Source organism: Alligator mississippiensis, chromosome 2 (assembly GCF_030867095.1).
Source record: "Alligator mississippiensis isolate rAllMis1 chromosome 2, rAllMis1, whole genome shotgun sequence".
NCBI lineage: Eukaryota > Metazoa > Chordata > Crocodylia > Alligatoridae > Alligator > Alligator mississippiensis.
The window spans coordinates 51,870,765-51,893,635 of NC_081825.1; the positions used below are offsets into that span (position 1 = coordinate 51,870,765).

The following is a 22,871-nucleotide window of genomic DNA, read 5'->3' on the forward strand; positions in this document are numbered from 1 at the left end:
CCTGCTGCCACTGTCCCTACTGTCTAAGGGGCAAATGGAGCTCTGTTCCTGCTCTAGCCAGGCTGCACCCCGGTTGGGCTCAGCCCAGGACAGTAGCAGTGAGTGGGCAGTTTCCACCTCCCCGTGCCTGCTCCTAGGCTGCTGCAGAACACCTTGTGGTAAGAGAGGGGGAAACTGCCTATCCCTGCTACAACCTTGCACTCAAGCCAGCCTCCACACAGTCCAGCTGGTGCAGGATAGGAGCTCCCCTTGCTTCTGGACATCAGAGACAGAAGCAATGGTAGGCAAGGGAGAAGGAAATGGAAGGGGAGGGGACATGTCTCTGACCAGGCAGGGGAAGCTGCTGGGAATTCTTCCCCTCTTCAGGAAGTTAGAAGTCCCTGACTGCTGCTCCTGCTGCATGGTCAGAAAGGGGGGAGATGGGAGTGTGGCTGGCCCGCTGGATCTGCCCCCAAATGTCACCAATTCTAACTTGCCCTATAATTACGAGTAACAGCTAATTTTTTATGGCTTCATTTTTATTACTCCTTAACCACTTTGTCCTTATAGTAACTTAAGCTTCTCTACAAGTAGATGTACTTGCTAGAGTATCACAAGCTTCCTACTTCTCTTTAACATATTATGTTGCTCTTGCCCTAGATGCCCAAGATGTAATTTCTGATCTTCCAAGATGACCTTACCCTAGTTCCCTGGAATACAAATAAGCATTTTCAGGTGATGAAGACAGCCTTAGACATGCAATGTAAACAAGTACTGAAGGACAACTGAAACATACTTAAAGAATATTATTTTAGGCTGGCAATGGTAGTGAGCACCTAAAGGTGGTATGCACTTTACCTATATGCCAGTGTTTTATTAATAGTCCCAATGACAAAGCTCTCCACCATCAGTCACCACAGTTAACAGGGATATAAAGTCCATTTGAAAGAAGCTCTTCCCTGGAGTTTCACTGGTGTGGTCATTATTCCTTCTAACCCTGCTGTTTTCATAAACTAATTCCTTGCCCAGTTTGTTGCAGCATTTTTATCTATTCATTCTTCATTACATTTTTCAAGAAAGCTAAAAGAATTTCCTTCTACCAATACTAGCTTCGGTGTTTGATCAACTTGAGGAAAAATGCATCTCAACTAATCTAGGCTTTTTCCAGTGTTTAATATGGGAGACCAAAATATCATTAAATCCCAAATGTGGAATCAGAAAAAATATATGCCTTAAACTTTGATTATTTTAGTTATAAGATGACATAACCGCTTTGTGGAGAATTGCTGGCTCTGTATAGTAGAACAGATAAGAGAAAGTGTTTGTTCTTTGTAACTCCTCTGCAACTGCTTCGTTCACCGCGGCCTTGAAGATAGCAAAAAAGTATGTACAAATCTGATTTCCAGGTGCAAGAAGGAGGTTTGTGAACTAACCTCGCCTCCCCCATTAGTTCCCATCCTGATTACAGCAAAGAAATAATGAAGTAATATTATAGCCGCTTTCCATGCTAATTTCACTATATGATCACGTGAGTTGTAAGCAACTGTTAAAAAGTATATAAGCCTCCTGATTTTGCTCTTGGGGGGGGGAACCCCTTCCAAGTGCTTGGGAAATCCATGTCACTTTGGAATCCCCCCTACAGCTGTAGTTTCTTTTGAATAAAAGCTTCTGCTGACCTGACCCAAAAGTATGCTGCGTGTATTTCCAGGACACAAAGGACAGGGTCACGTTTGCTGCTATTTTAAGTATTAGACATCTCATTAACTTCAGTAGAGGTTAGCAGCAGTTAATTTAATCTTAGATGCCTTCAAAGGTTTATACAGACATTGAAATAGTTTGTCATATATTCATATATAATAAAAGAATTGTGCATAAGAGATAATTTTGCCCTATGTTTAGTAATGCATCTCAAGAGGCATTGTTACTACAGTAGCTGCATCATAAGAATTAGACATACAAAGTGAAATCCTGTCCTTGCTGAAGTCAAAGGGACTTTTACCATGGATTTAAACAGACAGCTTTCACTTCTAGATTTCAGTCATTGAGAACAAACAGAAAATTAATCATGTGACATCATGAATTTAAAAGGCACAAGTACAGATATTACAAGTATTCCCCTTGCACTTGCTTTGTTTACAAACAGTGTCACTCAGTTTTTAATCGAGTAGCAATTGCATTAATTATCAAAAGTTCTTGATGTTATGACAGTCGATTTGTTTATTCACAAGCAGCATAGCCCATGCAGGGAAGTGTAGCATTCAGGTCAATCAGACATGCTGCCTTTGGCAGAAAGTCCCCTTCGAAATATTTTCTCTCTCAAGGCTTTGTGACATCATGAACATATGCTGAGAGCCTCTACTGCGTATGTTACAGTAGCCCTACATAACATATGTCTGCTGAGCAAGATATGGGGAAAACAGAAGCCCACAAATTACATGCAGATGCACAAACATAATCATGCTGAATATAATTTTACAAAACCACGTTCTCTCATAATGTGGCTTCAGGCTATATGACAATCAGAGCAAGAGGCTACATGAAAAAATCACTTGCAGTGTTCCAGCTGGGAAAACTGCCTGAGAAATCAAATTTCAAGCCAACAGTGTGACTACAGGTGGAAGAGCAGAATGCCAGAATCACTCCCGCCCCAATACATGCCACGCTTCGGCAGCAAAAGCAACTGCCCAACATTGCTCTTACAGCAGCATCCAAGTGCACAGCACAGACACAGTACTGCTGCTGTGAGAGCAACAGCCAAGGAAAGCAAACCATGCTGCAGTGTGATGGTGGTGGAGGCGGTGGCAGCAGCTGGGAACTGTGTTCGAGTCCACAACATAGGTAAGACTCCTGGGTCCAACCCTTGCCTCTTTGGCAATCACTGGATTCCTCTCTGCCTCCCCATCTCCCCTTGCTCTCCCACGGGGTTTGCCCAGAGTACAAACTCTGCTTATTATGCCTCTTATTTCCGACACACCCTGGCTGATACTCTTATGAAAATTTACCATCCCATCACAAACTTTTTCACTAACAAGCCTTCTTTTCTGTGAATGTCAGCAAATATTCATAATGGAGACTGTGGTTGCAGGGAATGCCTTTCCTTGCTTTAAAAGCATGCCCCTAACCACAGGCTTTTACAGAAGAATGGCTGTTCTGTGTTATTAAGCCAACTGTAGCAAAAATTTCAGCTAGAGAGAGCCATTAAAAAAATTTCAGCCTTCATCCTGGCTGTGCAATCAGCCATACAAAAGTAAAAATGTACATAGTAAACCTGCTTCTGATACTTTCTTTTGGTTCTAATTCCACCAGCTTATCTGCCAAAGCAGCAGCCCAGAATGTCAAATGCCTACCAGCACCAGTGGCAGTGAATTTAAACTGGTAGCAAAATTACTAAATCAGCCATCAAGAAATAAACTTGGAGAGACAAATGTTCCCTGCATCAAGCACAGTGAGCAGAAATCAGAGATTCTCTCTCTCTCTCTATCCAAACTATTTGCTCATTGAAGCACAATGCTTTTCCCTGCCACAAATCCTGCTGCCACTGAGGGTCTGCAGTTTTTGAAAAAGTGTGTTAAAGATCTGTATGCATTATTCCTCTTCATCTAAGAAATAACATCAATGGCTATTTCTAAACTTATTCCAATATTTTTAAGCCATGCCTCTTTCATTTAAGATGCATTTCTTCCTCTCCCATGCAGCCTGACAGGATAACACTACCCATCCTCCTTGTAAGCCATGCACACATTCCTAATGCCCCTTTTTTCAAGAACTGGCAGTACAAAGAGACCTCAGCTATTGCATCAGATTCTTACTTTCTGCTTTAACTCAAACTTCTTTGCTATCCTTATTTTCTTTGCCTGAAAACTTATTCTATTAAGAAAAGGTCAATCCCTCAACCATCCCCTTCTCCACATATTTATAAGTAGGGTTACCATACCAGATTTTCCCAGACATGTCCTCTTTTTGGGTCCTCCAATCTCCATCCAGGCAGTTTTTTTTAAATAGGAGTAAGTAACCAGAATTTTGCTAGTAGAACTGCATTTCCCAGATTGCCCTAGCAGCATGCGTGTTCACCAGGGATCCAAATTTTCTGTTTGCTGTGAAAAAACGTGGATTTTCCTCTTTAAAGGATGAAACCACAGGTTTCCCCTTGCAGGCTGGCAGCTTGGGGCGATTGCAGGCAGGGGGCACCACGTGCATCTGCGCGCGCGCACACACACACACACACACACACACACACACACACACACACACACACACACCCCCCCCCGGCATACAGCTAGGCAGGCAGGGTGGTGGGACCAGCCCTGACAGCTGGATTCAGGCAAGTCTATAGAGAGTGGGGGTTGGAGGGCCAGGTCTGGGGGACTGTCGTGTGCACATGCGCATGTGCAACAGGGGGGTGCAAGGAGTGGGGGGAAATCAGGTACCTGGTGGTGCTGGGGGATGGTGGCCAGGTGCTGAGGCTGCAGCAGGGCATGGGGGGTAGAGGGGAGGTGCCTGCCCCTGGGGGAAGGGGGTGGTATGGAGCTGCACAGGTGGGCCAGGTCAGTGGCACTGGGACCGCTCGCTATGGCAGGGTGCCTGGGAGACACTGCTCAGGGAGGGCCATAGTCAGGCTGCCTGATATGGCGTGAAAGCCCCACAATCCTGGGCAGGGGGTGCCACAGGCCTCCCCTCCTCCTTCCTCCAGCTTGTGCCAGGGCCAGACTTGCTCTGCTGCCATCCACACAAGCTGGAGCCACCACAACCGCCATGTTCCCACCCAGTTCTGATAAGGAAAGCTGGGGGCCCACACCAGCAGGGCGGGGGGTGTAGGGAGCTGTGAGCCTGGAATGGGGTGCACTGGCATGGCTGGGGGCTGTGGATTGGGAGTGAGGGGCATGGGTAGGGCCAGAGGGCTGAGAGTCAGGAGTGTGGGTCACCCCCCCACACACACAGATGTCCTCTTTTTTGGAACTGGAAATATGGTAACCTTATTTTTATAAGTCTATTTCTCCCCTGGAATATATATTTTTAAAAACTTCTTATTTCATTTAGCTAGGGATGCTCAACCCCTAACCCATGAGCTAGATCATATAATTGGTCCCACAGGGCTACTCATGGGTCCAGAAATTTGGGGGGGCAAAGGGGAGGAAGCAAGGTAGTATTAATTGCCACTCCCCCACTGACAAATATCCAGTGGGAAGCACTGCAGGCTGGATAGCTTGGCCCTGCACACTAGATTGGATACAGAGAGCCGAGGGCAGCATGAGCTCTGATGCAGCATGCAGGGCTGGGCCAAAGCAGGATAAGGCCTAATTGGGGTAGCAGGCCCAATCCAGGGCAAACAAGACTGGGCCAAGGCAGTGCATGCAGGGCCCAGTCTAGGCTTACGGGGCCCAAACTGGGTGTGCAGGGCTGGGCCAACGCAAGATGGGAACCAATCTAGGTGCATGATGCCAGGCCAATTTGATGCAGGGCCCACCCCAAACCACTCATTCAGCCTGAAGGGCCAAAAGCTTGAGCACTACTGATTTAGTTACTATGGCTCAGATTAATATTCTGTCTCTTAGCTGCCTTTATCATAAATAAAACCTGAATATTCTTATTGGTTGCCAACTCTTTTTCCATTTCTGAGAAGTCCTTCATGAAGGCACGTTTAGTCACTTTTTATTCCTTTTTTTCCCTGATAAAAAAACTGTTATCTATCATCCTATGTTTTTTGCAGTATTCTAACATCCTTGTAGAGGGACTGATTTTATTACTTCTTCCAATGGGACTTAATCCACTAAGGTACAATACGTGTATTTGTTGCACAGTCCCAATGCTCAGGCCTCTGCGGCACGCACAGCGTTGCCATCACAGCAGCAGGAGCCAGTAACAGTCCTTTTGTTGCTGAGCGCAGTGCCCTGCAAATGCTTCCTGGCACCCCCTCCCCCTCCAGCTGCTTGCCAGGACCTGTAGTCTCTCATGGACTCAGGCTGGTGGCAGGGTACAGGGACCAGACTTGCGCTAACCTGAGTGCTCCGGGCACATGGCCATAATTATTGGCTACAATAACCAAAAAAGCCAATAACCGATAACATACTTTCTCCTTTTATTGGTGCCGATCCAATAGCTAATCAATATAATGGTGCACCCTTAGTGCCAATTGCTGGGGTAGCTATGCTGCAATAGGACAATAGGGCAGAGAGTAGCCAGACAATAACACAGTTGGAACAGTGATTATAAACTCCAATGGAAACCAGATGTCAAGCCCTGATAAAAAAAAAAAAAAAACCACCCCCCCACTCCCCTTTCAAGTGGCAGAGAGAAATCACCTAACCAAAAAAAGGGGAAGCGTTTGGGGTAGAATATAAACCCAGGGCCTGTGCCAACGAGGGAGCCTGACCTGGAGACTGTAAACCAGGGACAGGCAATTATTTTGGGCAGAAGGCCGCTTACTGAGTTTTGGCAAGCCATCGAGGACCGCATGACACGCAGTCAGGGGCAGCTAAATATTAATTTTCTAAATTTTTTAGGGGCCCCACAGGCCAGATAGAGCTGGCGCTGCCCAAGGGGGGCCGGAGTGAGGTGGCCGCTGCACCGCAGCCCCTCACTCGCCCGCCCACACAGCCCTGCTCACCACGGTGCCCGGCCGCCAGCGCACACAGCCCCGGTGGCCTCAGCGCTGCGAGCCCAGAGCGTGGGGCCTGGCAGATGCTGGCTCCTGCCTGCTGAGGTCCCCCCAGGGCTGCCCTGCCAACTGCATGTGCTGGGCGCTGCGCCCTGTTCCTGCCCCACAGCTGCCAAGCCCAGCAGGTCCTGGGAGGTGGGCAGGACACCAGGGGCAAGGGGCCAAGCTGGAGACAACTAAAAGCAGGTGCTGTCCTGAGCTCGTCCTGTCAGGCACATCTGGGGCAGCCCCGCGTCGCGCAGCCCTCAGGGCAGCGGTGGGACCCGGCTCACGTGACATGGGAGATCACACGAGCCCGGCCCCGTGGGGATAAGCAGCTCCCCTCCCTTCCTCCACCTGCTTTCCTGAGCGAGTGACCTCTGGCCACAGAAAATGGCTTGGCAGGCCACATGGCAGCCCATGAGCCATATGTTGGACAAGCTTGCTCTAGGGCCTTTGGGCAGCTTCCCTTTCCAAAATTAACTAAGAACATCAAGGTGTGACAGGTGGGAAGGAAGGGAGAGGACCCTAGAACAGGACAGAACAGGAGTGACAGGACTGTAACAGCAGTCCTGTTATAGGCCCCATACCTCAAGAAAGGTGTAGAGAGATTGGAGAGTTCAGCGTAGAGTGATAAAAACAATTAGGGCCCTGGGAGCAAGACTGATGAGGAAAAACTGAAAGAGCTGAAGATTTAAAATATTGGGATTTAATAACCAGCTTCTAATACTTGAAGGGCAATTATAAATAAGTTGTGGAATCTCTGTCCTTAGAAGTTTTTAAAAGCAGGTTGGACAGACACTTGGCTGGGACAGTTTAGGCAGGAATGGTCCTGCCTTGACCAAGGGGCTGGACTAGATGACCTTGTATGGTTCCTTCTAGGCCTACTTTCCTATGATCCAGTGAATACAAATAATGAACACAAGAAACCCAGCTAGTTTCAAGGTGAAAGCTGGTAAATATATTACTGGAATTAAATGACAAGGCTACCTGCAGCAGCAGTGTACTGGATTCAAGTATTGGGAAGTCTCTTCAGCCCTGTATTCTCATATTTATTTCATAGGGCGTACAGTTAAGACATACTGCCACAGGTCAAGACTGGGCACATCTACACAAGGTTTACTGCAGAGCTTACTCTTATTAGCCTGGAGTAAACTAATTTTCCCATAGGAATGTTATAAATTGGGAATTGGTTCCTTTACGATGCTGGATACAGCTGCATCCAGCTGGTAAATCTGTTTAAGTGGAAGGGGAGGAGGAAGGGTTGAGGTATGGGGGAGCAGATCCAGACACCCCCGCCCCCCACAGTGAGGGAGGGGCTGGGGCAAGTTGCTTAACAGGCTGTTCCCACCACTCATCTGGGAGGACATGGGTGGGCCCCAGATCTGCACAGGGCGAAGCAGGCAGGGCTGCACTGGGAGTGGGGGCTATGCCTTCTGGCTGGGCAATCAGGGGCACGCAGACCCGGATACTCTGTCCCCCCTGCCCCCCCCAAACAAGTGGCAGGAACTTCCAGAAGAGCAACTTGCCCTGCCTGAGCCCCTCCCTCACCATGGGGGCACCTTGATCTGCCCCACCACACCCCTTTGTTCCCCGCTCCCCTTCTACCACACCAGACTTACCAACTGGACGCAGCTGTATCCAGCGTTGTAAAGTTAAAACCCATGTCAGAAGGTCAAAACAGGGTGTCAATTTATAAATGTGTTAAGTGCCATTCATTGTAACTCAGAAAGTCATAAGTTGAAGACTGCCTGTACTATCTTGCTGCAGATTAAAAAAGTCCATACTAGCACACTTGTAGATGCTGCCCTGGCTGGGGCACAAAGGTGCTTCAGTGTGGGGACTGCCTGCTGGCTAGCCCTGTACCATAGACTGTGGCCCTGTTAGTGGACTGAAGAACCCTCGTGCCCCAGTCAGCCCCTCCACAGCATGTTGGGCCAAGGGGAGCTGCTCCGGAGTGGCAGGCTGGCCCCCCAAGTCCCCTGTGAATTGTGCTGTGGTCCCCTGATTCAATGTGCTGTGGTCCCAGTCTCACATTCAAACAGAAGTAAACTCCAGTGTTTATTGCTTTATATTAATTGCACATGTAAATGTGCCCACTGAGATCTTAGCATCTTACAACTAGGCTAGAAAATTTGTCACAATGATTGTTTTTCCTTATAACCTTTCAATGAAAGGGATTTCTTTTGAAGATGACCATAGCATGAGCCAAAGTCTTCTTTCTTTCTTCACAATCATATTTCTAACATGCACCAGACATGTTAGGGTGAACCTTCAGTCATTCTTTTAGGAGTCCAATACACTTTATCAGCTTGATTCACCGGTGCTATTCAAGTTCCATGCTGATGCAAGTCAATTGAAATCACTAGCATAAAATAACCCAAATATGGTGATGAATCAGATCTTATATATTTAATGTTCTGTAATCATTTAATCAAAAGTTTAACACAGAGTAAATTGTTTTAAATATAAAGAGCACAGAGTCACAGAGGACTTTTTGTGCCCCCTTCCTTTGCTATCTGCACTCCCTACCACATGACCTGTATAAGATATGAACTTAGAAGGAATGACTTGTTTGCAGGGATGATGCATCCATGCAAGAAAAAGAAAAATATCCACTGTCTCTTGGAAAAAAAACAAAACTGAATTTAAAAACCAAGTCACTAGTTACAGTATGGTATTCAGATTATAATTTACATGTTGGTTTCATCTTTCCAGGATTTAATGCAGAAAAATTCCATTAAGAAAAAGCCAATACATTTTCATGGTGTTAAAAAACTGTATCTGCAGAAAGAACAAGTTTTCTGGTATTGAACGCTATCACAGACTCCAGTATAATTTAAGGTGTTTGTGGGGTTTCATGCATGCTTTTTGAGCTTGTTTTACTAGTATGGAATTATACTGATAGGGGGCATTAAGCTGCATTCACTGTATCATCCTTATGCTTTCTCACATTTGATATAAAATGTATTCCTTATGCTATAACAGGACAGGATTGCGCATTATAACAAGTGTCAAGTGCAGCTCCCTAAATAAGAGTTATTTTCATGCCTGGGAGAGGCTCAAAGCCAAAATAATAATGTAAGAGATCCCTAAGACTTAGAGTCTGATGTGAGTTTCTTTAGTCATCAAACAGGCCCTTTCATATCACGATAAATTTCTATTTCAAAGGAACAGACCCCTAAAAATAACACTAGAAGGACATTTCTCAGAGCGGGGGAAATTAAGTGAGAAAAAGCATCTTTAGGATACTGGACTAGTAATTGTCATGTTTGAAAGGGTGCAAATATTCTGTGGGTCATAATTAGATCAGAAAGACTTTTAGTCTGGTGAACCTGCACTTCGGGGGGGGGGGGGGGTGTTATTATGGGTTCCCCCAAGAATCCAATGGATAATGCATGTTAATGCAGAAAAGACACTATACTTAACCCTTGGCAGGAGAACAAGTCTTTGTCTTTAGTGTTTCCCTATGCCAGGACAAACTAGAGTCCTTTGGTTAGTGGACTGAACAGAAAGTGAATTCTTGGATTTAAAGTGCAGGGTAAAAACAGGTTATTGTTCTGATATTTCTTTTCGTTTGTTCATTCTCGTACCTCTATGTATCTTAAACATATGGTTACTGATTTCTTATGTTTATGCTTGTTTTTATAATATATCTTCTTTCTTATCTTGTATAACTAACTTATTGCCAGTATAAGTATGATTTCAGAGCATCAGACCATAAAGGCAGGCCTCTTCTCTGAAAGGGGGTATCCATCTTTTCTAAATGCATGACCAGACAAGTGTGGAATTCTTCTAGCTGGCAAAATTCCATCTGCTGAGAGCTGGCAAGACCTAGGTAAGGCAGTATAATAGCTGAGGCACCAATGATCCAGGAAGTGACCTCTGGAACATCTCAGTGGTCAGTCAGAAAACATCAGAGAGGACTCTGAGGTTGAAGAGCACCCCTAAAGGTGTGACAGCATCCCAGAAGTGTGGTTTCAAAAGCACCCCTGGCCACATCCAGGGTCAGGGCGTCACACATCCTGTATGACTTTAACTGTGTTTTAATCTATGTGAGAGTTCTGCATTAACCTTGAGAAAGACAGAAGCTGAGTTTAGTGCAGGAGTGGGCAAAATACGGCCCACTGCCACATCTGGCCCACGAGGCTATTCCATCCGGCCTGCAGGGCCCCTAAAAAAAAAAAAATGTAGAAAATTAATATTTCTCTGCCCTTGGTTCCCGTAAAAAAAAAAAAGCGAGCAAGGGTCCACTTTTCCCCGTGCTCAGAACCAGCTTCTTCCCTGCCGGCAAGCAGGGGGTCAGAGCTGTGCACCGCCCCCCGCCTGTACCACGGGGCTTGGGGACACTTGGGTGTGAGTGGGTAGGGAGCCAGTGGGAGCACAGGGCCCGCACCAGCGTCCCGGGGCCAGTGCCGGTGGGGCCCGGAGCAGGGTGGCAGGAGCGTGGGGCCCTAGCTGGCAGGGGCTGTATGAAGCCAAGCCAGCTCCCCACTCTCCCTGCTGGTACAGCCCAACCCGGCTCCACAGACCCCTGCTAGCCTGCGCCCTGCTCTGGGCCCCACCGGTGCTGGCCCTGGGACACTGGTCCCAAGACATTGGGACATTGGTCCCAAGATGGTGACCAGGGGGCGGGGCACCTGTCAAGGGGCGGGGCTACCCATGCAGCCCTCGACAGCCTGCCAAAACTGGGTAAGTGGCCCTCTGCCCCAAATAATTGCCTGTCCCTGGTTTAGTGAATGCAAACTATAAGATTAAGCAAGTGGTCAGTGACTTGCAATTTGTTTTTAAATTCCCTTTCCAGGTTTTCCCGTGAGATCTGGTTTGCTGTCCTGTTTGTTTGAAAGAACCCTACTGGTACAGTAAGCAATTTACTTTGTTTGAAAGGAAGAAGTACCAGGTAGTGAAAATGCTTGAGCCACATTCTACATCATAGCTACATCTTCCCTCAGTGGCAAAACTGTACTATGGCCAATGTGTTACAGCTAGAAAGTTCAAAACATTAAATATAGCCAAAGAGAACCCTGACTGTCATTTACCTGAAGCAGTAGTACAGGCAGATCGCAAGAATCTCCCTAGAGCTTGATTGCCTTCCATCCATCTATTTGTGTGCTGCTTCTATCGGATGCAAGTCAAGCTCTAGAGTCATGCTGTACTGATTTTGTGAATAATATTTTCCATTAACAAACAACTAGTATTTCCAGCACTAAATATGATGCAACAGCAGACATTTTTCTGGAAGAATATTTTTTCCTGTTCAAAGAACTCTTCAGTTGACAGGAAACAGAAGTCATCCATTTATCTGGAGAAAAGTAAATGTAGATAACACCACCAAGGTTAAGTTTCCTTTCCACACTGATAAAGGGCAGTAACTACATAGAGAGGTAGATTTCAGCCCAAATTAATAAGATGTGGGCTCATTAGAAAGTGAAGAGAAAATCCATATATTTCACAGAGAATTATCTTATGATAACTACTATTACGAGATTCATTTGAACAGGTAACAGAGGCAAACTTCTCCATATCTTCCTACTGACTAATCACCACAAGGATCATTTATATGAACTACCCGGAGCGGGGGGTCACTGTTTCAAAATGGCCTTGGCTGAAAGTAAGCATCAGTTTTTGTGACACGAATTGATAGCTTCAGTTCCATTCCGAGTGGCTAGGTTAAAAAACAAAAAAACAAAAACCATTACCATCTCAGCCAGTGTTTTTGTCGCCAGTCCCAGCAGAATCACCAAAATGGTCATGGAAACTGAACGACTCTGTTAGTGATAGTAGTGGGTCCCTCTAGGGCATGCAGGAAAAACACTGATGAGGACTTCTGAAAAGACTGTGCTGTTGCTACATCCATGCTAATATTGCTCTGTGGATAGAGGTCTTGACAGAGGTATCTTTCACAGAAATATACTTATCACAATTAGAACAGAATAAATAGAAATGCATAAAAATGAGACTTTACCTTTACCTAATCATATCAATGACACTGAAGTGTTTTACAATAAACAGGGCTCAGGTACTGTCCTCCTGTCCTATTTTACAGATAGGCAATTGAGTCAAAGCCTGATCCTGAAATGCGATGAACAGGGATCCAGGTTTTCCGTTCACCACAGGAAAATGCAGGTTTCTCCTTTAACAGATAAAAATGTGAGTTTTCTCCTTTAAAATCGCAGATTTTCCCCTTTAAAGGACAAAATGCCAGAAATCACAGGTGTCCCCTTGCAGGCTGGCAGAGTTCCAGCCTGCAAGGGGCCGCTTGGGAGCAGCAGGATGCAGAGGAGCACCATGTGCACGTGGCCAGCAGTGGAGTCAGGCAGGGGTACAGAGGAGCTCCTGCAGCTGCCTGCCAGTAAGTGGGGAATTGGGGGGGGGGAAGAGAAATTGAGGCCCCCATGGTGAGGGAGTGAGGCAGGGTTGGCAGCTAGGGCTGGGGATCCTGTCCAGGGGGGCTGGACCCAATGATCTTGTGAAGTCCCTTCCAGCCCCTTACAATCTATGAATCTATGGGTGAGCACTTGCCCCTCAGATTTCTGCACAGGGTGGGGGTGGTTCTAGGCAGCCTGCTGCGGACTCAGGGCTCCCTGCCCTGCTGCCCTCCCATAGCCCTGGCAGCAGGGGGTCTCATACAGCAGGGGACTATGGGTTGCAAATGAGGGACACCAGCAGGGCTGTGGGTGGGATTTGGAGGCTGTGGGTTGGGAATGAGAGGCCCCAGCAGAGCCAGGAGGCTGTGGGTCAGGAATAAGGGGCACTGGTATGGGCAGGGGCAAGGCACCAGCGTATCAGGGCTGCTCAGCACCACAAAGCAGAGGGAAGGGGACAGCTGCAGCTAGACCCATGTCCTGGTGAGTGAAGGGGGCAGGAGGAGCTCTAATTTTTCATGATAAAAAACCCAAAAATAAATGCCAAAACATATGTGTATTTAGATTTTATTTTATTATAATGACTAAGGCACTGACAGGCTTTCAAATGATAAAAACATCAAAACACTGCATTCGACTGACTACCCCCCCCAACAAGAATTACTTCTCAAGAATGACAGCAGGGACAGAGGGGATGGAGGGGGCGGGCAAGGCCAGCACCATACTGCCACCACCTGCAAGGAGCAGGGCTGGGGGAGGGCAAGGCCAGCACTGCTCCGTCCCCTCCATCATGGTGGCGCTCCATCCCCGCTGTCATTCTCTCCCTCCCCGCCCCCTCTGTGTCCATCCCCATGCTGCCACCCCCCCCCACTGTCCCCTCCGTCATGGTGACACTCCATCCCCGCCGTCATTCTCGCCCCCCACCCTCCGTCCCCACAGTCATGGTGGCGCTCCATCCCCACCGTCATTCTTGACAGGCAATTCGCCCCACGTGCAGCACTGGCTGGAGCCCCACCATGTTGGGAGCCACGACCCCCAAGAGCATTACGGATAGAGACAGACAGATGGACTACACCATACATATACATATATACACACACATACACACACAGTGGCGTTTCATTTTAATTGCAAAAAAACTTGGATTTGGGGTTTCTTAAATCAGAGAATTTGGGCAGGATGGGCGCGGGGTGTTAATCCGAGAGTTCGGGATTTTTAAACCGAGAAAACCAGGATCCCTGGATGAAGGACACGCTGCCTGAAATGGGTGCTCAAAAACACTGATAATCATGTCAAAATGACTTGCCTGATGCCACCAGAAAAGTATAAGAGTCAGTATAAGAAGGGAAGAAAATACACTACTCCAACTACAAGTGCTTGAAAAATGTCTGTGAATTGGAATATACAAAGTTTGCTCTAAGACTCTGTCTTACTCTACGATGTGGGGTGACTAATGCTTACTCATAAGTACAGTTAACACTGGAATTTCCAGAATATTTAGTGATCAAATTAATCATTGTTTCAATGAGTAGTTTGCTAATGTAACTTTTGTTTCAGTAAAAGTACCAAACTCAAATGCACTATAATGCTAAAGAATGAAAATACCCCAAAGAAAAACGCCAAACAACAATAACTTATGAATGTACCTTAATGTGTTACTCTCTACTACATACTCTCTCTACCTCAAATCAACACAATTCTTTCACACAAATGACAAGCTTCAGCAGGAGATAGTCACTGTAGAACACCCAACAGTGCAGCAGGCAGGGCACTCCCGTGGCAGGAAGGAGAGTGCCTTGTTCTGAATCGGGCAGAGCAGGATTTCGAATCGGGATCACATGCGGCATTTGTACACATGCTTGCACTGCAACGCCAGGCGGTTTTAAAATTGCCCAGCACACGCAGTTGTATAAGCAGCAAAATGTGCATCAGTGCTGAGAAAATGGTGGCGGCACACTTTTGAACTAAAATGCCTCAAAAGCGTTTTCATTCAAAAGAGCACCACTGCCATTTTCTCCATGCTGACACACATTTCGCCACTTATATAACTGCACGCAATGCAGCACAGTGTGTGTCAGCTCACATGCGTAACAGACTCGATTAATCAAGTCTGCTCTGATCCACTGGACCTCTGGCACATCACAGGACAAAAAGGTACGTGTATAAATGCCCCCACATCACAGCCGACTATCAAAACCTGAGTTCTCCAACTGACAGCCTGTGGGCTCCCTCCCCACCAGCCACTACTCCCCCACATTACTCCTGCTGCTAAAGGGGAAAGAGCAGGGAAGTGCTGCATGGTGTAGCCAGTGGAGACCAGAAAGCCCACTGCCTGGGGTACCCACATGGCATGAGGAGGGAGGGAAGGAAATCAGTGTGGAAAACAGCATACGGGGAGGGTGTGGAATTTCCATGCTTCAAAGTTTTTAAGACGTGGTTAGACAAACACCAACTGGGATGGTTTTGTCAGGGATGATCCTGCCTTGAGCACAGGGCTGGTACTTGATGATATCCTGAGGGCCCTTCCAGCTCTGCTTTTTTATGATCTGTGCTTAAGACCTTCTGCAAATCTCAGGCAAACACACCTACATACTTTTAAAAAAAATACAAGCTGTTTGATATTTCTAATTTTTTTTCATAGCTTATTCAGCTGTCTGTGGGCACGAATACACATGCATTAATATGACGTAATTGCAGTGCATTAAGTTTAGTACCTGTAATAACAGGTACTAACTTAACATGCTACAATTGGTGTTACTGCGCAGTAGCGCCAGCACACACTTTTTATGACGCTAATGCGCAGTAGACTAATTAGCATGTTTTTGCCTGACACGCCAGCGCACAGTAGAATTAATCTACTGTGCATTTAGTGGCTCATGTAGACGTGCCCTGTGCTGGTTAACTCTGACCCTTTGCAAAGTTTCAAGTAATGAAGTCAATGATAAAAAATAAAGGCCAAAGTGTTTTCCTTCTCACTCCCCCTTCCTAGAGAGGAAGGAAGGTAATAGCTTTTCAAAGGGATCTCTGCTCCCTCTCCTACCCAGAGCTGTGACCTAGGATCTTACAACAAATAGGAATACTATTAGTTTCTTCCATGAGAAACTGAAAAAGAAAAGAAGGAGATAAAGCCTGTGAAAGGTGTTTTAACAAAAATACGTCCCACATTAAATAAATAATATATGAAGACATGAACTGTAGGAGGAAATGGAACTAGTAAAGATTTGAATTTTCTCCAGAATGGTTTTTCAGGGTTTCCTACGTGCAAATTAGGCAAGTTCCTATCTCTCATTCAAGGAAAACATGAAATACTGCTCACTTGTAGCTTGTATGGAAATAATTGCTATTGTTCAGCTATTAAATAAAATACCTTGTCTTCAAAAAAAAGCTACTCAGCAGTTTTCAGGGAAGCAGATGACTTGTCTATAAAAAAAATCATTCTACTATCATAGCATCACTCCAACTTTATTCAGAACAATATCTTTCACATTTTCCTGGACAAGGTAGGGAAGCAAATTTTCCTTATGAAAATCCTAAACAATATACATGTACATTAGTATAGAAGCAGCAAACATGGTGGAGTACCTTGGCTTATAAGAGCAATAAAAAAAACCCTGTTCCCCTACTGTTCTAAGCAATTGAACAACTTTTAAAAAGCTTCTCAAGCAATAAAGTAAAGCTTCAGGTTTTTTTTTTTCAGATTGGAAACTATGCAAAGCTTTATATCCTTTTTATGTTCTCCTGATTACATTGGACTGCAACTTGCTTGGCAAAATAAATTATACTCCACTCACCAATATAATATTTACAAATAGACTCCAGCTATATGCCAAGAAATATCAGTGCTTATATTGGGCCAGAAATAAGAGAAATTCGAGCACCTTTTTATGAGCCCCCTGTGGGGCAAAAATGCAACACAAGTCAAAAGCAATTCAGGGTTTGAGGACTTGTCTTCCTTAAGTGGGCTGGTCTTCCTGAAGTATTGAATACTCATTTTGACAGAAAGATATTGTAAAAATGTCCACAGTAAATAGATTGAAACTCAAACAATATCATTGAAATTAAAAAATGTTAAGCAATGTGATTATCAGGGGAAAAGAAAATCAGTAAAATCAGCTACTGACCCTGAGGAAAGTCAGTTGCAATACTATTTCTACCAAGTGAAGCTAAACTTAAAAACTACCTGACACAAACAAAGAAAAATAATACAATTTACATATAAATTAAGATTACAGTCTAAGAACATACAGGAAATTCTATACCACATTAATTATAACATTATTTGTATTACAGATGCCACAACAGAGATCAAGGCTCCAGTTTATTAGGCCATCCTTGCTACAAAAAAGTTACAATCTAAATAGACCACTAGGGACAGCAGTTACACATAAACTGGTTTAAGTGATCAGAAACTGGTTTAAACCTGCAACAAAACACAAGTTCAGTGCATATAAACAAGTCTCAAAATGGCCAAAACTGATTTAAGATAAACCTGGTTGAATGTAGTAGACTCATTTGGGCAGGGCCGATGGGTTGTGGGTGTGCGGGGGGGGGGGGGGGGGGGTGTCTCTCTGATTTCACTCACTGGGACAAAGGCAGACAGGGCAGTGTCTGCTTACAGCTTTTTGGAGCTAATCAACAGGTCAGCTAGTAATGTGCCTTTGTTCCTTCATTGGAAAAAAAAACTGTTTAAGAAAAGCTTGAAATAATGAGAGAGGCTTTGTTTTGCTAATAGGCCGATAAACTGCCTGCTGGCTTCAAAAGCTGCAATCTGTCAGTGTTCAAGGGGGGACAGAGGTGTGAGAAATGACCCGTTTTGCAATCCATGGGCCCTCTGAATGCCAGTTTGCTGCAGACAGTATGAAAAAGCAGGGAGAGAGGGAGATTGAAAAGCTCAGTATCATCAACAGATACATGCACTCCACACAAGCAGTCCTCCTTACACTCCCCTCCCCCATGAATCTTTACCTAGGAGTGATACTCGGGGTCAGGGTCTGGCAACACTCCTACCCTTTGAGCAGCAAGCCAGGAAAAGTCTGGAGAGGGCTGCTTCCTCCTTCACGCACACCTCAGCTGGGGACTGTGCAGGCAGGGTGGAGGTTTAACCCCTCCCTAATAAGAGCGTCCTACTGGGGCCTGGCCACTCTCCTCCTCAGCTCACCAATGTGAAAAGGAAGGAAAGGCTCACTCTAGCACCCCCTGGCTTCTAGCCTGAGCCACTGAAGGCATGTGCCTGCATTTCTTGATTCAAAAGTGAACATCTATTCACTTGCAAATTGGTTTAAGCTCTGCAGGTTAGACTAACCTGCAAAGTTTGAATCAATTCATGCTCGGGCTTTTTGAATGTCTGTCCCTAGCCCTAATGCTCAATCTCTAGCCTGTGGGCCAAATCCAGCCTGTGGAGCTGTCATCCAGCCCATGGAGCTCCCCATGGGGTCAAGAATTTGGTGGTGGGGAAGCAGTGTCAGTATTACTAAATGTTCCTCTACTGCCAAATTTCTGAACCTGTGGGGAGCCATGCAGGCCAGATAACATGACTCTGTATGCTAGACTGGCCAGGGATGGTCAGGGTGTGGCAGCATGGGGTCTGATCTGACTATCCAAATCCCAATTGGGACATGCAGACCCTGGCTGAAGTGGTATGGGGTTCAATGACATGCACTGAACCCATGCATTATCCAGCCCATAGACCAGCCCCACACCACTAATGTTGCCCACAGGGCAAAAGGTTAAACAGCACCTGAAAAAGACAAAGGGGAGCTGAAGAGCAGCAAAATGACTTTCCCTAGGTAAAACAACAAGTCTGTAGCCAAGCCAAGTATCACTTGACTATGCACTACTCCATTCCCTAAACCACACTGCCTTTCCTAAACAATTAAAATAAATATATATTTTATGTTTGAAAAATATTATTAAAAAAATTAAGTTCTTTAAAGTAAAAATGGCATCTTTTTTCATAGCACAAAATACCAATTTTAGCCTAAAAGTCGTATTTGCTTGTCAATTTTATTCTGCTGCCATTTGCAAAAGGAATCCAAAGCAGCCAGATCTTGCTTATTTCCCCAAGGTGTAGAAGAGCTGCACTGGTGAGTGGCTACCTCTTACAACTGCTCCTACAACTGCCAACTGGTCTTTGGTTTCTCAGGAATGACTGGCATATGATGCAACTTAGTGCAGCCCTCGAGCTCCTCCAACCTGCATTAAGGCAATTGCTAGCTCAGATACACCCTAAAAATTAGAGAGATGTAGCAAATCCCTCAACTAGGCTGACACTAGCATAGCAGAGAAATTGATCTAATGAGTTTAATATGCAGTATTATTGAAACATCTCTGCTTTTTGTATGTAATGAATGTCATCTCAACCTTAGGACTGAGATCATAATCGCACAAAGGCCAGGGAAAGAATGATATTCACCCCACAGTAACTGTGATCCTTTGACATCAGTGTAGGCTACATACACGACATGCAATCCAAATTGCAGTGTTCTAAATAGTAGGGTCCAGTGAGGTTGCGCACACCCCCTGAACTCCTCTGTATCCCCAGAAGGTCATAAACAGTGGGGAGGCTATGACCCTCCTTCCGCTGCTCTTTTAATTTACAGCCTGTGTTACTGAGGACACCAAAAAGCAGAGAGTGCACCAACTCCAACATCTTGACAAAACACATTCATTATAGGATAAAGAACTGTTCTTTCTCTTTTCAGTCAAGAGTCATAGTGGTTCTGAAGGTGAATGACAAATAGTACAGTTCCTGAGTGGTGGGAATAAGGAATTCCAACTGTGCTATTCGAAGAACAATTGCAGCAATGCTCTCCTGAATTTGGGGTTAGACCATCACAAAGAGCATAATATTTAGCAGGTGTCTGAGGCAGGCTGATAATACCATTTATGTCTTGTTAACCAAGCCTTAATGTTGAAGAGGCTTACCAGCTCTGACAGCTGTTTGCCATACATTGCATAATCCCCCTAGAGGTTCTCTATGATGAGATGGCTTGGTCTCTTGATGGGGGGGATGGATACTGCACCAAAGAGAAGGAAGACAGGGCTGGTAAGCTTCTTTGCAAGTAGTTTAAAGACGCATCAGGAAGCTGGACATGAGGACAAAGGGGGCTCCCTGACATTTCCAGCCAAGGTACTAGCCACCAAAAAAAACATCTTAGGAGCAAGATAGTATACCCAATGGCTTAAATAAAGGCACTCAGTTTCAGGCGGATATGGTCAAGATCTCACCTAAGAAGTGGAACTTCAGTAGGTGGGCAAGAACAATTTCATGGAAATTAATTTTCAAAGGGAAAATTTCATTCTTTTCTCTACCTCAGTGGTCTCCAACCTTTTTAAGTAGGAGATGACCTTTGGCATTTAAAAGCAACCCAAGATCTACTGTGTGCCGCTGCCACCTAGTCTCCCCCCACCCAGCAGGTAAGTCTGTGGGGAGAGGAAGGGGGGGGGGGGGGAGATCAAGGCAAAGGAAGAAAAAATTATTTGGGGGTGCATCTCCCCAGCAAGTAAGTCCCATACGGCCAGGGCCCCACTCAATGTAACCTTGCTCCTGCCTCTGCAGCACTGTCCCTCACCGCGGGGGCCTCAAACTAGCCCCCACCCCTCCCCTCCCCTACGGACTGACTCAATGAGCTGGGGCACTTATGCATACACGCGAGCACTCAGCCCCCCACCCCAGCCTCAGATCGACTCCAAGAGGCTCGGAGATCTACTGGTGGATCGAGATCCACTGGTTGGTGACCACTGCTCTACTTGTACACTGCAGCTCATTTAATACCACCCCAAAAACATAAAATCAAGCCTGGAGTCTAAGTGGGCCAAATATCACAGTTTTCAAAGTAGCAGAATGCATACCCCAGCAGAGACATTTCTTCTCCTTAGGATCTGAATTAATGGAGCCCCACAAAATAATCAGGAATGGCCTGCACGTCAGCTAGGCAGGATATTCTGTGGCAGGGCACTTTCAGTGCCTGCCACTTTAAGGGCTGAGTCAAGCAGCCAGCAGGTGCTTGATTACAGCAGCCATTTTAAAACACTGGCTGCCTTATAAACACAACAGTTTGCTCAGTTTGCTACTACTGGCCAAGGCAGAAACATCACCTGGTAGAGCTGCATGGAACATCTAGGAGGTAGGAGCTGGAGGCTCATGGTCCTGGGCATGACCTAAAACTGCACCCTGTCAGGGAAGGGTAGCCTGATGGGGCTCCTGGTGGTGTGGGAGTCACCAGGAAATGCCAAGCCAGTTACCCTGCTGGTGAAAGGTGAGGAGGGGCACCTTAACCCCAACCCCCATCTTCAGGTGGGCTTTGGAGGCAGGAGTGGGGCCAGGCATGGCTGCAGCCACCTGAGCTCATGAGAGGGATGCAAGACCCTGGGAGTAAGTGTAATGGGGCCAGGCATGGCAAACAGAGTGCCACCTGAGCCTATGGGGGTGGTCAACCCCAAGGACCTGAGAGAGGGCAGTGTAGTGAGGCCCTAGGGAAGACAGCGGACTTGTATGTCCCCACACAGAGTAGGGTTGAACAGGAGTAAGCTTGAAAGGGCAGTCCCGGGGCTGCAGCACTGTCCCTCACCACAGAGGCCTCGATCTAGCCCCTGCTCCTTCCCTCCCCCATGAACAGACCTGCAGCTCAGTAAGGCCAAACTGGGAGTAAGCCTGAAGAGCAGTGCAAGGGCCAGCCCTGTGAGTAGTTGATTTGGAAGACAATGAGAAACCCCCAGAGTGGGGCGTAATGCAGAGGCCCTAGAGAGGGCATGGTAGGAACCCCATGTGAAGGGAGTAGGCCAAGGTATGTCTTCAGATGCCTGAGGCCATAGTTTGGGCCAGAGGCCGAGTAATGGGACTCAGTCAGAGAGTTAGAGGCAAGTCCTGACTCCGGTAAGTCCTCCACCATTAGGAGGCCAAGTGTGGGACAAAATTAAGACATGTAGTTGAGCACAATAACCTGCTACTCCTGGGGGGAAAGGGGTGGCGAGAGTCCCCCATGGGACCCTGGAGCACCAGTTGTAATGTGGGTTAAGAACATCACGTTGATGCCATCTGTGAGGCATGGGCTGTGGTGTAGGGAAGGTTAGAGCTGCAGATAGCACCCCCTGGCACTGGGGCATGTAACAGGCAGTCTCCTGTATTTACCGTTCGTTTATGGGAACACCAAAGTCATGACAGGTGAGACCGGGCAGACTGCCCCATAGAGAGAGGTGGGCAGGGTGGCATGGGACCCGGCCCCTGGCTTGCCCCCATCACACATTCATATAGTTTCAAGTTATCTACAGGCTGTTTAGTGAGTTCTCCAACTTGCTCCTGCATGTTGTCAGGGAGAGGCAGAGAAGGGAACGTCTTTCACATATTCCCTGGGTCCAGCCAGCATTCAAGTTCTTACTAGAGTTGGAGATGAACTGTCTCAGTTGGTCAGGCAACATTTATGCAAATTAGTACACGGACCTTAACTATAAATTTCAGGGGCAACAAGAAAAGTTTTGCAAGCAGAGGCACATATGTACAAGCTCATATAAGGCCCAGTAGCCCCAGAGATGTACATGTCATTGTCACTGCATTTGATTTTAGGTCTCCTGTCATAATGTAGACTGGAAACTCCACCAGTAGGTAAGAAAGTACCTGCCAACTGAGGTCTACCATACTACTGGTTTTGATGGGGTGAACCATTCTCAGTTTCTCAGAATTCACAAGGTCCCTTAGGACCACCTCAGTCTCTTCTGGGATCTACCTCTGACCAGACACCTAAGTGCACAAAGACATCCATTCCCTTTTCCCTCAAATGTACTGCCCCAGATAATTTGTGAACACTCTTACTGCTGTGAAGAGCCCCAGGCATAGTACAGTTTAAGGCATGTGTGTCTGATATTGGCTAGTCCAATGCCATTTCCAGTGAAGCAAT

General features: G+C 46.3%; 1 protein-coding gene across 9 annotated transcripts in view; it reads right to left on the bottom strand.

The window, feature by feature from the left end:
• The window catches only part of APBB2 (amyloid beta precursor protein binding family B member 2), a 393,847-nt gene that overhangs the window by 221,573 nt on the left and 149,403 nt on the right, over window positions 1–22,871 (bottom strand). Inside the window, exon 1 of one of the 9 annotated variants that reach the window (XM_059721651.1) lies at window positions 3,914–4,017. The exons of the other annotated variants lie outside the window; for them this stretch is intronic. The gene's annotated coding sequence lies outside the window, so the exon portion shown is untranslated. Of the gene's footprint in view, window positions 1–3,913; window positions 4,018–22,871 lie in introns of those variants that run through there. 9 annotated transcript variants of the gene reach the window in all.